This window comes from Schistocerca nitens, chromosome 1 (assembly GCF_023898315.1).
Source record: "Schistocerca nitens isolate TAMUIC-IGC-003100 chromosome 1, iqSchNite1.1, whole genome shotgun sequence".
In the NCBI taxonomy this organism is placed as follows: domain Eukaryota; kingdom Metazoa; phylum Arthropoda; class Insecta; order Orthoptera; family Acrididae; genus Schistocerca; species Schistocerca nitens.
In genome coordinates, this window is record NC_064614.1 from 1207615889 (window position 1) to 1207632649 (window position 16761).

Below are 16761 nucleotides of genomic sequence, written 5' to 3' on the forward strand. Positions count from 1 at the left end.
GTCATGAGGTTCTACAAGATTTGACCCCTGGGGCAGGTATAGTTTGAACCCCATTATACATTATGGGCATAGAAATCACCAATTAGAAGAAATGGATGGAGGAGTTGTTCAATAAGGTCTGTGAGAGATGCAGAGTCTGCTGCATACTGCAGAGGTAAATAAATTGAGCAGATAGTGTCCTTCTGACCCACATGAACTGCAACAGCTACTTCTTGTAGGTCAGTAACCAAGGAGAGAACGAAGGAGTGGTGTGTGTTATTGACAAACACATCAATACTTTCCTTGGCTCTGTCTCCCATCAGATCATCCTTTCGGTGGACGACACGCCCTGTTAACATGGGGGCACCGGTGGCTTTGAAACGCGTTTCCTGTAAACACAAGCACTGAGGCTGTGCGTGTGCCAGGAGCGTCTGTTCCTCGACATGAGATCTGAACCCATTCATATTCCCCTGTAGTAAGGGAGCCATCTATCATGGAAATTGTCCACTGGGGTGGGGAGCCCACAATGGATGGAGTTTCAGCTTTGGGGAAAGATGGTTGCCCTGGACATACTTTGCAGTCATTTGGCTCTGTAAGAGAAGCAGCACAGCCACCAACGCGAATGACATCGAAAGAATCTGATGATTTACCCTCTATATTTACTATTAAAAACAGTCTTGATCACGATTTATTTATCAAGGTGACCGGTTTCGACCACTACTGTGGTCATCTTCAGACCTACAAGTTGTATACAAAGCTCTAATTAGAGGGCTACATACATTAAAGAAAATACATAAAGTTATAAAGCTATAAAACTTTGAATTACCATTGAGTAGGAACCTCTTTCTGTTGGAGAATCACTACTGGAGAAACCAGTGCACGTCTTACTATATATAATGGAGTCTCCACCCACTTCTGACTGCATGATGTCATTACTAACCAATAAGTTATTAGTCGAATTACAGTTTAAAATTTCTTAGTTAAAAGAACATTGTCAAGAATTAAAAATAAATACACACTAAGCTTATTAAACAGCTATTGTCAATTAAGAAGCGTTAAAAATATTTAAATATGTAGGAAAATGAACTTCGGTTTGGCAGTACATGGGTTGCCCTCTCAAGGCCTGTCAGTGAACCATTTGGAACCACTGGTTGCCGTGGTGAAGTTGGACGCCGTTGCAAAGATGAGGCAGCAGGCTTTTTTCACTGAAGTTGTTGTAAAGTCGATAGTCGAACTAGTGGTTGCCATGGTGAGGACAAACGCCAGTGCAAAGACGTGGCAGCAGGCTTCTTTCCAACGAAGTTGTTGAGAAGTGGAATGGCGAAGACTGTCGCGTCAGACGATGTATTATTGACCAGCAACATGTCTTTATTGAAACGATTTTTAAAGAGCTGTAGCTGACATGTATACTAAATGCTGCACAAATACGATACAAAGTAGTTGTCCGTATATATGAAATATTATCTATGAAGTTGATATGTAGATTACATGTGCCAATTTTTTAAAGGCATTGCTATTCCTCAGCCGGCCGAAGTGGCCGTGCGGTTAAAGGCGCTGCAGTCTGGAACCGCAAGACCGCTACGGTCACAGGTTCGAATCCTGCCTCGGGCATGGATGTTTGTGATGTCCTTAGGTTAGTTAGGTTTAACTAGTTCTAAGTTCTAGGGGACTAATGACCTCAGCAGTTGAGTCCCATAGTGCTCAGAGCCATTTGAACCATTTTGCTATTCCTCAAGTTATATGCCAGTCTTATAAGCAAATAAAAATGAAAGAATTTAAAATTATAAAATTATGAGCCATAGTGTCAAAAATAAAAGGATGTGAATTAGCAATATGCAGTCTAAAAGCATATAAGCAAAAATTCTCAAACAGATAGTCAATCATAAAATAATGTTTGGTAAAAAAAATTACAATGTAAAGATAAAATATTTGCTAAAAGTCTTAATAATTTTAAAAAACTTTTAAAAAACCTTTTAAAACAAAGGACAGAAGAGCAAACATTCTAAAGCAGATCATCGAAAAGCTCAAAGAAATGTTTCTCTTTGAACTGAAGTTGTTCGTTTAAAACAGATAACTTTTTAACGCGTTTCAAAGAACATACTACTGGTACTGCACGTACCAAATCAATATTTGGTCAACATCTTGATGGATACAATCATTCTGAGGGTTGCATTTCTAGCAATTTGAAAATATTACATACTGTGCCAAAAGGACCACTGCTAAATACCTTAGAAGAAATTGAAATCTTTTCACTTCACAAAAGTAATCCATTATCTGTTTTAAACGAAACGATGTAAATATACATTTCCCTTGTCTGCATATTGTCTTTAGTGTAATATTTTTTTCTGCTTGAGCTTTGTCATGTTTAGATATAAGTTATTGCATTTGCTGCTGCTGTTTGCCAGGTATAGTGCTACTAAATTTCACTTTGTATTACTCTATTAAGCCAGTTTTACTACAAATTTATTTTTCTTGTTTGCTGCGCATTGCCTTATATTAGTGGTAATATTGCATTTGCTTTGATAATTTATGCTGCTTGCTTTGCCTTTTGTATTTTTTATCATTGTTGTTTGTGTTAATTGTTTTGTGGTGCTGCATTGCCTCGTTCCTTAGTATATATATCTGAGCTCAGTAGATTTAAGTTAGCTTAAAATGGGGTAGGCTATATAAGAGTACGAGTTGTGATGAACTGGAAGAAATGCATTGAGAAGCTATAAGAATATGGTTTGGCCAAAAAAAGTATTTTGAAAGAGGATATGAACAAAAAGTAGGGTTTAGAGACAACAAGTTTAGGTAGGATTTTCTTGGAAATAAATGATTTAAGATAATGGAAAATAAATAATGAGGTAAGAAATATGTGAACATATAAATACAGAAAGTATGCTTGGATAGGATGTTTTGGTGAAAACAAATGTTGAAATAAGACGAAAGATCTATGGAATGAAGTTTTGGGTTGGACTGCAGTACCAGATGTTACACTGAAAACGAACCCTGTCCTTTCCATTGTGTTATCCCCCTATGTGTTTGTGTACTCTTGTATATTTGCGTTTTTCCTGTCTTTATGTGTTTAGCTAATAAGAGTTATGTTGTAGAATTTTTCTAATAATATGTTATTTACTTTGTAAAGATGTTTAGACGTTATTTATTCTGTTTTGTTTTACTGCTCATGTGTGAAGTTGATGTTTCAAAAGTTATTCTGATATTTTATGTATTTACTTATTTCATAATTCCTGTAACACTGATGTATATGTTTATTTCTATTCTTTTGTAAAGTTTGTGTTACTACAAATGTTATCTGTATTGTTATGTTCTTTAATGATGTATTTTGTACCTTTGTAATTGTATTCTTATGTTATAAAATTGTAATTGACACCAGTTCATCAAATTAAGTAACTTGTAAGTTCCATTTTACTGCACACGTTTCTGTTGGTCATAGTATTTGGACAATATGTGAGAAGTAGGGACTGTTAGTGTTTGCACGTGTGTTAATAATTCAGCAAGGGACTGGATAACAGCATTGCTGGTTCTGAGGACAATTCCAAAAACTTTGTGCGTGCATAAGTGGTGATTATGGACTTGCTACATTATCCGCAAGACTCTTCAATGGTGATTGTGCACCTGCACAGTCACAATAGATGGCTGCTGGCCATCTCTACAAGGACTACAGTGGGTCTGCATCTTTGATGACCCACCAATACCATTATTTCTAAAAGGACTGTAGTGGGTCTGCACCTCTGGTAGCCCACCAATACCGTAGTCTCTACCAGGACTACAGTGGGTCTGCTCTGTGATGACCTACCTACCAATATTCTTCAAAACGTCGAATGATTCTGCTGTGGGTTTGCTCTGTTGTGGCCCATTACCTGTCAGCATGTCAAGAGTCAGCACTGTCTTTCCGTTGGAAGGACAACACTACTTCTTCAAGACTGCATGGAAATCCACTACTTCCGTGTGCATTGTCTTTTACTGCTCAGACTTTGAGAAAAGAAACGGCAGTTTTACTGTGATGAATGATCACGACTGTCTTTATGGAGTGTCAGAAAATTTTAGCTTTTGACCAACATTGTATTAATAAGTGTGTGCATTTGATATCTTTCTTACTGTAATTATGAAAAATTTTTTTCAAATCTGTATTGGCCAGTGCCCAAAACAATTTGTAAAATTTATTGTGGGGAGCTTGGGGCTATGTAAGTAGGCTGCTTGTTTTCTTATTGGCAACGTTACGTAGCGCTCTGTATGAAGATCACTGGCTGTGCTGTGTGCAGTCTGTGGCTAGTTTGCATTGTTGTCTGCCACTGTAGTGTTGGGCAGCGGCAGCTGGATGTGAACAGCGCGTAGTGTTGCGCAGTTGGAGGTGAGCCGCCAGCAGTGGTGGATGTGGGGAGAGAAATGGCGGAGTTTTGAAATTTGTAAGACTGGATGTCATGAACTGCTATGTATATTATGATTTTTCAACACTATTAAGGTAAATACATTGTTTGTTCTCTATTAAAATCTTTCATTTGCTAACTATGCCTATCAGTAGTTAGTGCCTTCCGTAGTTTGAATCTTTTATTTAGCTGGCAGTAGTGGCGCTCGCTGTATTGCAGTAGTTCGAGTAACGAAGATTTTTGTGAGGTAAGTGATTTGTGAAAGGTATAGGTTAATGTTAGGGCCATTCTTTTGTAGGGATTATTGAAAGTCAGATTGCGTTGCGCTAAAAAATATTGTGTGTCAGTAATTTTTCAAAGGGGACGTTTCAGTGGTATTTGCAGTTAATTAATGGAAATAAAAAAGTAGACAGTAAGGTGATTTAATTGCTATTATCTCCTTAAATTGTCTTCTCCGACTCCAGGTTCCCTTCCTTAAAGTGGTCAGTGGAGCATCCTCCATGTCCTGTTAAATTTCTGCACGCTCTTACTGAAACATCCTATATTTTCAATTGTCTTATGAAATTAAAATGGAATCCCTCACTATCTGTTCCAAATTTACAATTTGTGCTGTTCGATATGCTAAACTCAATAATTACGCGGGCTGTTTCCAAACCTGTGAAACGCCTTTCAACTGAAGACTCTTCTCACATGCATCTTACCATTTTAAAACAGTCTTTCACTTTATTGTAGTGTGAATTATTACCTGTGACTTCCGACTGGTGAAACATTGTGCACCCTTTGCCTTTATGAAGTCTTGAAGTGTGCTGAGGAGACTTTCAAAGAAGTGTATGAATGTCTGTGGAGGGATGGCAGCCCATTCTTCCTCAAGAGCATAGAAAGTACTGATGTTGGGCACAGAGGTTTGGAGTGATGTCAATGTTCTAACCCATCCAAAAGGCGTTCCATCCACTTACGCTTGTGACTTTGGGCAATCCAATACATTTCAGGTAATTTATTGTCCACAAACCATTGCTCCACAGATGCTGCTTTGTATTGTCATGCTAACACAATCATTGTCAACAAACTGTTCATCTGGTGAATGCAGAACACAGTGTATTCCATGTTTAGCGTTTTCCTGGGTGCAATAAGGTGACCACACCCCAACCATGAAAACCACTGCCATACCGTAACGCCACCATCTCATCCTCTGTATCTCAGGGATGGCAGGTAACGTTCTTCACACCATCTCAAACGTCGCTTGGCATTGACGATATATATATCTGGCGCATGAGCAGCTGCTCGACCATTACACCCCATTCTTTTTTGTTCCACATGGACAGTCATTTTGCTAAAAGCGATGCTTGTAGCACTTTGGAACTCATGAATGATTCGCGCTACAGATTTCGTTCTACATCCACTTCCCACAATATATTTCTTCTCGGTCAGAGCATGAGTTCTACATGATACTAGTTTAACCACGGTTGTTGTCACTTCGCATTTGCACTTCACATCAGCAACAGTTCACTTGTGGAGCTCCAGAAGGGTTCGTATGTCCGTGATGGATTTTTTCCTCAGGTGACATCCAATGATCTCCTTGTTCGAAGCAGTGACTTTTCCTGACTGAGCCACTGTTGCTGCATCTCTATTGGTTCCACAATGCTCCCTGTCTCCTTTTCATACTGGTAGGTCCGCCATAAGATTTTCACACAAACCGTTAAAAAAAACGCCGAAAAAGATTTTTCAAAATGCTTTTCATTCACACAGAGATCAAAGTTCCTCAGGAAGATAGTTTTATGTTGATGCTGACATATTCTTACTGCACACACTCATATTGCAGTGAAGGATATCTTTTGAGTTTTCGCGATGCTTTGTGCTTTGTATACCGGGTGATCAAAAAGTCAATATAAATTTGAAAACTGAATAAATCACGGAATAATGTAGATAGAGAGGTACAAATTGACACACATGCTTGGAATGACATGGGGTTTTATTAGAACCAAAAAAATACAAAAGTTCAAAAAATGTCCGACAGATGGCGCTTCATCTGATTAGAATAGCAATAATTAGCACAACAAAGTAAGACAAAGCAAAGATGATGTTCTTTACAGGAAATGCTCAATATGTCCACCATCATTCCTCAACAATAGCTGTAGTCGAGGAATAATGTTGTGAACAGCACTTTAAAGCATGTGCGGAGTTATGGTGAGGCATTGGCGTCGGACGTTGTCTTTCAGCATCCCTAGAGATGTCGGTCGATCACGATACACATGCGACTTCAGGTAACCCCAAAGCCAACAATCGCACGGACTGAAGTCTGGGGACCTGGGAGGCCAAGCATGACGAAAGTGGCGGCTGAGCACATGGTCATCACCAAACGATGCCGCAAGAGATATTTCACGCGTGTAGCAAAATGGGGTGGAGCGCCATCCTGCATAAACATCGTACTTTCCAGCAGGTGTTTATCAGCCAGGCTGGGATGATGCGATTCTGTAACATGTCGGCGTACCTCTCACTCGTCACGGTAGCAGTTACAAAAGCAGAATCACGCATTTCCTCGAAGAAAAAAGGCCTGATAACGGTAGATGTGGTAAATCCAACCCATACCGTGACTTTCCCGTCGTGCAATGGAGTTTCCACGACAGTTCTAGGATTTTCGGTAGTCCAAATTCTGCAGTTGTGGGCGTTGACAGACGCTCGGGGGAGCGTGAAAAGAGCTTCGTGGGTCCACAACACGTTACTCAACCAATCGTCATCTTCCGTCATCTTTTGAAACGCCCACACCGCAAATGCCCTCCGCTTCACTTAATCGCCAGGTAACAATTCATGATGCCGATGGATCTTGTACGGATAGCATCATAAGGTACGCCTAAGTGCCAACCAAACACTAGTGTATAGAATGCTGGTGCGACTCCAAGAGCGCTGACTTCCCCGTGTATAGACGAACCCGCTACAGCCTCCATTTCTTCCTGAACTGTCTTAGCAGCATTACGCCTTGTGCTCGATCGGCCACTACGGGGTCTATCGTCTAAACAACCTGTGGCTTGGAATTTCAAAATCATTCTCGCCACAGCTGCATTTGTCAACGGACCTTTACCCGTTCGAACCCCCTTCCTATGGCGATAGGATCGTAACGCTGAACTAGCACATCCCTCATTCCAATAATACAGCTTCACTAAAAGCGCCTTTTCAGGTAACGTCAACATGCTGCCGACTGCGGGCGCATCTGATTCTCTCTTCTCTCTCTCATTACAGCTCCTTTTATACACGATTGTCATGCGCTGTCCAGCGCCATCTCTCGGATGTTTCGTGAACTTTGTTTTTTTTTTTTGTTCTAATAAAACCCCATGTCATTCCAAGCATGTGTGTCAATTTTTACCTCTCTATCTACATTATTCCGTGGTTTATTAAGTTTTCAAATTTGTACTGACTTTTTGATTACCCGGTATAATACGAGGCTATTTGAAAAGTAAGATCCAATCGGTCGCAAGATGGAAACCACTGTGAAAATCAAAAATGCTTTATTTGCAACAGTTAGCTACACCTTCCAGCAACGTGTCTACGTAGTCGCCTCTCCGGTTTGTCATCGCGTTGCACCAACTTTACAATACCCTCGTCATAGAAGGAAGTCGCCTGTACTTCCTGCCAATTCTCTACACTCGTCTACAGCTCGTTGTCTGTCACAGAAGGCTGTCTTCATAGTTATGAGCGTTTGGCGTCATTGGTCGGGGCAGGTCCAGCCCCCTTGGTGCAGGTCTTATTACATTCGACGCCACATTGGGCGATCTGCGCGCCGGATGGGGATGGAATGATGATGAAGACAACACAACACCCAGTCCCTGAGCAGAGAAAATCCCCGACCCAGCCTGGAATCGAACCCGGGCCCTTTGGGGCCGTCACGGTGACCATTCAGCTATCGGGGCGGACTGAGCAGAGATGAAATTCAGGGAAACTCAATTACGGGCTCTATTGTAGGTGATCAAGCATTTCCCTCCGAAAACGCTGTTGGAGTGCGGTCGAAAATTGTCATGCAGAAGGAAACGTATGACAGTTACGTTTTGTGGGCTGCGTGACATCAGGCGAAATCTCACAGCAGGCCCTCATACTTATGGGGAGACCCTATTGGTCTAAGTATTTTTAGGATCTCACTGCGCTCTCAGAACTGAGAAGAGCGACGTGACGCGATTGACTGGAGTACTAGAGACGCTGCCCAACACATCTGTGCGAAGCTTCATCGGATTTCCACTTGTGTTTCCATTTAGCAACCCATCGGAGATTGCTTTCAGAAGAGTCCTCTTGCATTTTCTCTAGCAAATAAATATAATTTTTTTTTGCATTTATTTATATGTCGGAGTTTTAAACATGGCTGCTTGGTTCAGTGACCGTCTATAAATAAAAATTGATTAAATAAGCCCTCGGTTACAATTTTTAGTATTTTTGAGCAAGTGTCAACACTTCTATGAGTGCCTTCATCAGAAATTAAATATTTAAAGTGGCCTATAACATAAGTAAACATTTACGGGAAAAATATTTTTGTATTAATGTTTTTAGTATTTTTGAGCAAGTGTCAACACTTCTATGAGTGCCTTCATCAGAAATTAAATATTTAAAGTGGCCTATAACATAAGTAAACATTTACGGGAAAAATATTTTTGTATTAATGTTGAAACACGTATGTATTCATTACCAGCGATGGCGAGGCATGACAGAATCTCTGACCAGAGAGTTATTTATCGTTGCTAGTCTGCGCTTGACCGCGCGAGTCGACAGTTGGATAGTAGTAGCAGTCTGGTGCTGTTGCGTGTAGCGAGTCGGCAGGAACAGTAGTTGCACTCTGTCTGCAGTAGTGGTAGTCAGTCGGCAGTAGTTGTAGCGAGTGGACGGTTGTACTGAGCGGGCGTCGCCATGCGTCGACGGCGTGCTGTTCTTCCGAATCTGGTCAGGATTGTGGTGGACGATGTGTATTATTGTAGAAGGTAGTGAAGCAGCATTGCGCTTAGCTAATAACGTATGTTAATTGTAATTAATTTGTTCAAGAAAAATGATGCCCCAATAATAACCTTTTATAAAGTAACTCATTTAAAGAAAAAGATTCATTTCAATTTAAAGAATATTTCCTATGCATTTCCTCTAAGAATCAAAATTAAAGATAGGCCATCATTGCACGGAGCTGTGCCGAAAAATAAGAGCAGATGCAGTTTTATGCAGTTTTACTGAGGTAAGAATTTTGGTTTTTCTATTCAGAGTACAGGGCCGAAGGTCAGCGATGCAGCCCTTAAAAAAAAATTTATCAGGTTTAATTATTTCTGTTGAGATGTTAGATACGGTTAATGGTTCATTATCTAATTAATATTATTGTGTGGGTTTGTGATCAATCTTCATTCCTTAACGTTAATTTTGTGGGGAGTTTACATTTGGGCCATTATTATTCTTTAATTTTGCAAGGAGGTTACGTTTGGTTCATTTTTATTATTCACTTTTGTGGGAAGACAACATATGGCTCACGTTTTCATTATCATTGTCTTTTATTCTTGCGGGGAGGTTACAATGTGTAAGTACTGACTAACAGTACAAGAAAGAGACAGTACTTAGATGTCACGTATAAAATAGATATGAAGCCAGGAAGGCTTTAGTCACAAAACGGTCAAAAAGAATACATGAAAGGCGAGCCACTGTGGGCTGCTCATACCTATAAAGCCACTGTAGCACGTGCTGTGTCAAAACGCACGAGGTACGTTCGCCCTTACTGGTGCCGAGCGTCCTGCGTGATAAATCAATGATAACACCTGGTGGTCACGATAATATACGTGTATGATGTGGTAAAACCAAAATCAGATTGTGTTCTAGATGATATGAGAGCGTCTACGGAATAGCAGGTGGCGAGCATGCGCGACTGCAGCGATATACCATATCGGCCTCGCTGCGTCCAGAGATGGTGCCTGAGCGACGCGCAGCAGCCGGCCGCTATTGCGAAGAATCGACAGCATCGATGATTATTACTTTAATTGTTAAAAGTTGGCGCGGCGTTGCGTGTTTGTTCGTTTTAAATGGTTCCTATTGTTCAACGAAAAGGGTTAGTTAGTTCCCGGATAGACCTCTCACCGACCAAGTGGTGGTAGTGGTGTATATCAGGTCTGATCTTATAGCGTTTAACTGCGTGGTGTAGTGAGGCTACTCAGTTGACACCTAAGTCTTGGGAGAGTGCACGGAATTTTGTTGATTGTAGTTGTGGGAACAGTTTCGTTCATAAAATTTGCTGGGGTGAGTCCCGCGTGAGCCTGATTTAATTGAGAGATTGATTTGTTAGGTGCTGAGTTTTGTGGAATCGGTGTGACCGATATCCCGTCTGCATTGTATGTTGAGTGGTCGCGACGCGCCCGGAGGTAATTCGGTTGCTTGTCGTTTTTATTGAGGTGGTTTGGGTATTGTGCGTGTGTGTATCGAGAAGGGAAAGCCTCGAACACGTGTTGGTAGTTGTATTTTCAAGAGCACTAGCTTGCAGCCTTCCCCATCAACCATGGACCTTGCCGTTGCTGGGGAGGCGGGAGGCTTGCGTGCCCCAGCGATACAGATGGCCGTACCGTAGGTGCAACCACAACGGAGGGGTATCTGTTGAGAGGCCAGACAATCGTGTGGTTCCTGAAGAGGGCAGCAGCCTTTTCAGTAGTTGCAGGGGCAACAGTATGGATGATTGACTGACCTGGCCTTGCAACATTAACCGAAACGGCCTTGCTGTGCTGATACTACGAACGGCTGAATGCAAGGGGAAACTACGGCCGTAATTTTTCCCGAGGGCATGCAGCTTTACCGTATGGATAAATGATGATGGCGTCCACTTGGGTAAAATATTTCGGAGGTAAAATAGTCCCCCATTCGGATCTCCGAGCGGGGACTACTCAGGAGGACGTCGTTATCAGGAAAAAGAAAACTGGCATTCTACGGATCGGAGCGTGGAACGTCAGATCCCTTAACCGGGCAGGTAGATTAGAAAATTTAAAAAGGGAAATGGATAGGATAAAGTTAGATATAGTGGGAATTAGCGAAGTTCGGTGGCAGGAGGAACAACACTTTTAGTCAGGTGAATACAGGGTTATAAACACAAAATCAAATAGTGATAATGCAGGAGTAGGTTTAATAATGAATAAAAAAATAGGAGTGCGGGTAAGCTACTACAAACAGCATAGTGAAAGCATTATTGTGGCCAAGATAGACACGAAGCCCACGCCTACTACAGTAGTACAAGTTTATATGCCAACTAGCTCTGCAGATGATGAAGAAATTGAAGAAATGTATGATGAGATAAAAGAAATTATTCAGGTAGTGAAGGGAGACGAAAATTTAATAGTCATGGGTGACTGGAATTCGAGAGTAGGAAAAGGGAGAGAAGGAAACATAGTAGGTGAATATGGATTGTGGCTAAGAAATGAAAGAGGAAGACGCCTGGTAGAGTTTTGCAGAGAGCATAACTTAATCATAGCTAACACTTGGTTCAAGAATCATGACAGAAGGTTGTATACATGGAAGTATCCTGGAGATACTGGAAGGTATCGGATAGATTATATAATGGTAAGACAGAGATTTAGGAACCACGTTTTAAATTGTAAGATATTTCCAGGGGCAGATGTGGACTCTGACCACAATCTATTGGTTACGAACTGTAGATTAAAACTGAAGAAATTGCAGAAAGGTGGGAATTTAAGGAGATGGGACCTGGATAAACTGAAAGAACCAAAGGTTGTACAGAGTTTGAGGGAGAGCATAAGGGAACAATTGACAGGAATGGGGGAAAGAAGTACAGTAGAAGAAGAATGGGTAGCTCTCAGGGATGAAGTAGTGAAGGCAGCAGAGGATCAAATTGGTAAAAAGACGAGGGCTAGTAGAACTCCTTGGGTAACAGAAGAAATATTGAACTTAATCGATGAAAGGAGAAAATATAAAAATGCAGTAAATGAAGCAGGCAAAAATGAATACAAACGTCTCAAAAATGAGATCGACAGGAAGAGCAAAATGGCTAAGCAGGGATGGCTAGAGGACAAATGTAAGGATGTAGAGGCTTATCTCACTAACGGTAAGATAGATATTGCCTACAGGAAAATTAAATAGACCTTCGGAGAAAAGAGAACCACTTGTATGAATATCAAGAGCTCAGATGGAAACCCAGTTCTAAGCAAAGAAGGGATAGCAGAAAGGTGGAAGGAGTATATAGTGGATCTATACAAGGGCGATGTACTCGAGGACAATATTATGGAAATGGAAGAGGATGTAGATGAAGATGAAATGGGAGATACGATACTGCGTGAAGAGTTTGACATGGCACTGAAAGACCTAAGTCGAAACAAGGCCCCGGGAGTAGACAACATTCCATTAGAACTACTGACGGCCTTGGGAGAGCCAGTCATGACAAAACTCTACCATCTGGTGAGCACGATGTATGAGACAGGCGAAATACCCTCAGACTTCAAGAAGAATATAATAATTCCAATCCCAAAGAAAGCAGGTGTTGACAGATGTGAAAATTACCGAACTATCAGTTTAATAAGTCACAGCTGCAAAATACTACCGCGAATTATTTACAGACGAATGGAAAAACTGGTAGAAGCCGACCTCGGGGAAGATTAGTTTGTATTCCGTAGAAATGTTGGAACACGTGAGACAATACTGACCTTACGACTTATCTTAGAAGAAAGATTAAGGAAAGGCGAACCTGCGTTTCTAGCATTTGTAGACTTAGAGAAAGCTTTTGACAATGTTGACTGGAATACTCTCTTTCAAATTCTAAAGGTGTCAGGGGTAAAATACAGGGAGCGAAAGGCTAATTACAATTTGTACAGAAACCAGATGGCAGTTAAGAGTCGAGGGGCATAAAGGGGAAGCGGTGGTTGGGAAGGGAGTGAGACAGGGTTGTAGCCTCTCCCCGATGTTATTCAATCTGTATATTGAGCAAGCAGTAAAGGAAACAAAAGAAAAATTCGGAGTAGGTATTAAAATCCATGGAGAAGAAATAAAAACTTTGAGGTTCGCCGATGACATTGTAATTCTATCTGAGGCAGCAAAGGATTTGGAAGAGCAGTTAAATGGAATGGATAGTGTCTTGAAAGGAGGATATAAGATGAATATCAACAAAAGCAAAACGAGGATAATGGAATGTGATCGTATTAAGTCAGGTGATGCTGAGGGAATTAAATTCGGAAATGATACACTTAAAGTAGTAAAGGATTTTTGCTATTTGGGGAGCAAAATAACTGATGATGGTCGAAGTAGAGAAGATATAAAATGTAGACTGGCAATGGCAAGGAAATCGTTTCTGAAGAAGAGAAATTTGTTAACATAGAGTATAGACTTAAGTGTCAGGAAGTCGTTTCTGAAAGTATTTGTATGGAGTGTAGCCATGTATGGAAGTGAAACATGGACGATAAGTAGTTTGGACAGGAAGAGAATAGAAGCTTTCGAAATGTGGTGCTACAGAAGAATGCTGAAGATTAGATGGGTAGATCACATAACTAATGAGGAGGTACTGAATAGGATTGGGAAGAAGAGGAGTATGTGGCACAACTTGACAAAAAGAAGGGATCGGTTGGTAGGACATGTTCTGAGACATCGAGGGATCACCAATTTAGTGTTGGAGGGCAGCGTGGAGGGTAAAAATCGTAGGGGGAGACCAAGAGATGAACACACTAAGCAGATTCAGAAGGATGTAGGCTGCAGTAGGTACTGGGAGATGAAGGAGCTTGCACAGGATAGATTAGCATCGAGAGCTGCATCAAACCAGTCTCAGGACTGAAGACCACAACAACAACCGACACTTGGAGGAAACCAGGTGCCTTTGTAAGGGGAAGATTCCTGGTCGACCTCGTGTGTGTGATGTAAATGTCGAAAGAGTGCGCGGTGCGTTTTACTGAAGTCCTCGCAGTTCACTACGTAAAGCAAACAGGGAACTGTTCATGCCAAAGATTACGGTATGTAAGTTGTTGAGTGAGTGGATGTATTTTAAACAGTACAAAGGGAATTAATGCAGGTCATTGCAACAGCAGGAGAAGTGAAAAGGCGTGACTTTTGTGAGGAGATGCAGTTAAAAATGGAGGACGCAGGTTTTGTGGAAAGAATCATCTTCTGCGACCAAGCTGCTTTTCCATGTGACAGGATGAAGACACACAGTGATACGCTGATAAAGCGTGAGTGTGACTCGCCTAAAGTGAACGTTTTCTGTGTGGTGTCGCTCGAGAAAGTGCACAACCAATGGTTTTGGAACAGAAAACGGTGACGGGTAACTCATTTCGAGACATGGTGGAAACTTGGTTGTTACTCCAGATGATCACAAGTTATTATGATTACATTTCGCTACTTGAAGGTGCTCCATGCCATTTTCGCAGGAGTGTATTCTTAATCGTCTTCTTCACTAACGCTAGACTGGGCGGGCTATAACAGCAGACAATAATCTTCTCCCATGGCTACTTCGTTTGCTGCATTTAACACCTTGCGATTTCCTTCTGGGGGGATTTATGAAGGACCGAGTTTATCTACCAGCAATGCCAGAGTCCCTTGAAGAAGTGTGTGATCCGATGAGGCACGCACTGCAGACCATCACAGAAGACGTGCTATAGTGTGTATGGGAAGAATTTGATTACCGTTGCATGGGGGCTTAATTAAAATACAATGCAAATAATTTTAATTTTTTGGTTTAGTAGCTGTCTGTCCGATTACGAAGTCTCGTAAACGGTTGGCCCTGACTAGTATTATTACGCAATCTGACTGCATAGAACAACAACAAAGAATGAAATGGAAATTTTCATTAACACAATTAATTAATTAAGTCCCCAGCAACTATAAAACCTACGAAACCAAAGCACAAGTGTAACTGTTCTGTGTGTGGAAGTATGACTCAACGTACGCATCTGGCACGGTTCTTCTTCAATAACACAAGAAATTTTAAATATCGTTTATACTGAATTAATTAAAGAAAATAAAAATACCATAATTACTCAAGAAAACCAGAATTACATTCTAATACAAGAACACAAGCCAGATGCTTTGTTGACTGAACCTGTAATGACGCATTATTTAAATCATGGAAATAATGAAAAATAAATCAAGTTTCGTTACCTTCATATATTGACCAAAATCACTCTAATCATTACAATATATCTCCACACCGACTCGCTATTACCACATCTCAACAAGAACTTTTCAGTATCACATCTCAGCAAGCACTCCCTACTAGCACATCTCAACAAACACTCTCTGCTACGAGTTCTTAACAAGCACTGACTACCACGAGCTCTCCCCAAGCACTGACTACTACGAGTTCTCAATAATCACTGCCAGTGGAGGCGGCGGAACAATACTGTCTAGCGCGATCTCTGGCGCTGTGGCTCAGTGTAGCCACCTTTTATCGTATACAGGGTGTTTTCCTGAGAGCGTGCAAAAATTTAGCAGTACGTAGAGGATGCTCCACTGAACAATTTGAGGTATGAAAGTTGGGGTCCTAACTTCAGCTTAAGGAGATAACAGAAGTAAAATCACCTTACTGTCTATTTTCTTATTTCCATTAGTTACAGTTAACTGCAAATACCATCACTGACGCACTCAACGTACCATTTTTATTGTATCTTAAAAAAAACACGCGGAAACTGACGGCCGTCATCTTCAATGTAAGCATGTCATCGGCAAACTGGATTCTGACGCACACTGATAGATATCTGTTGTGTTTCGAATCACATCACAGGCAGCTACGATTCTGGCAACTAATTCCGTCACCGAATCCATCTCACAAGTGCCAGTAGATATCCCCATACAAAAAAATTCAAGGGGATTCAGCTCAGGTGACCTCGCAGGCCATGGAATAAAACCTCTCCTTCCAATCCAGCGACCAGGAAATACAGCACTGAGATGGCTGCGGACATCCACATTGAAGAGAGGCGGTGCACCGCCATGTTGTATTCACTTCCTCTCACGATCAGCAAAGGGTACATTCTCCAACAACTCAGGTAGAACTCTTTGTACAAACATCAGGTACCGGTGGCCATTCAGAGGACCAGCTAGAAGATATGGCGCAATGACGTTGTCGCCTACAATGCAAACCAGATATTCACAGAATAACGTATTTGATGGTTTGATTCTGCTACAGCGTGGTGGTTTTCCTCATCCCCCACATGGCTATTACTGCTGCTCGAAATACCATCTCCATCAAACGAGGCCTCGTTAGTAAACAGTACTATTTGGAGGAAATCTGGTCAATCAATCCATTATTGGATCACCTACTGACACACTGCGACCCGTGGTGCAAAGTCAGTCACAAGCACTGTATGGACTCGCTGTGGGCGACATGAGTGTAATTGTTGTTCGTGGAATACTCGCCACACGCTAGTATGTGCACTAATTTCTTGTGCTAGATGTCGAGTAATTGTAGGTGATACGCCCGCTAAACCCGTTGGGC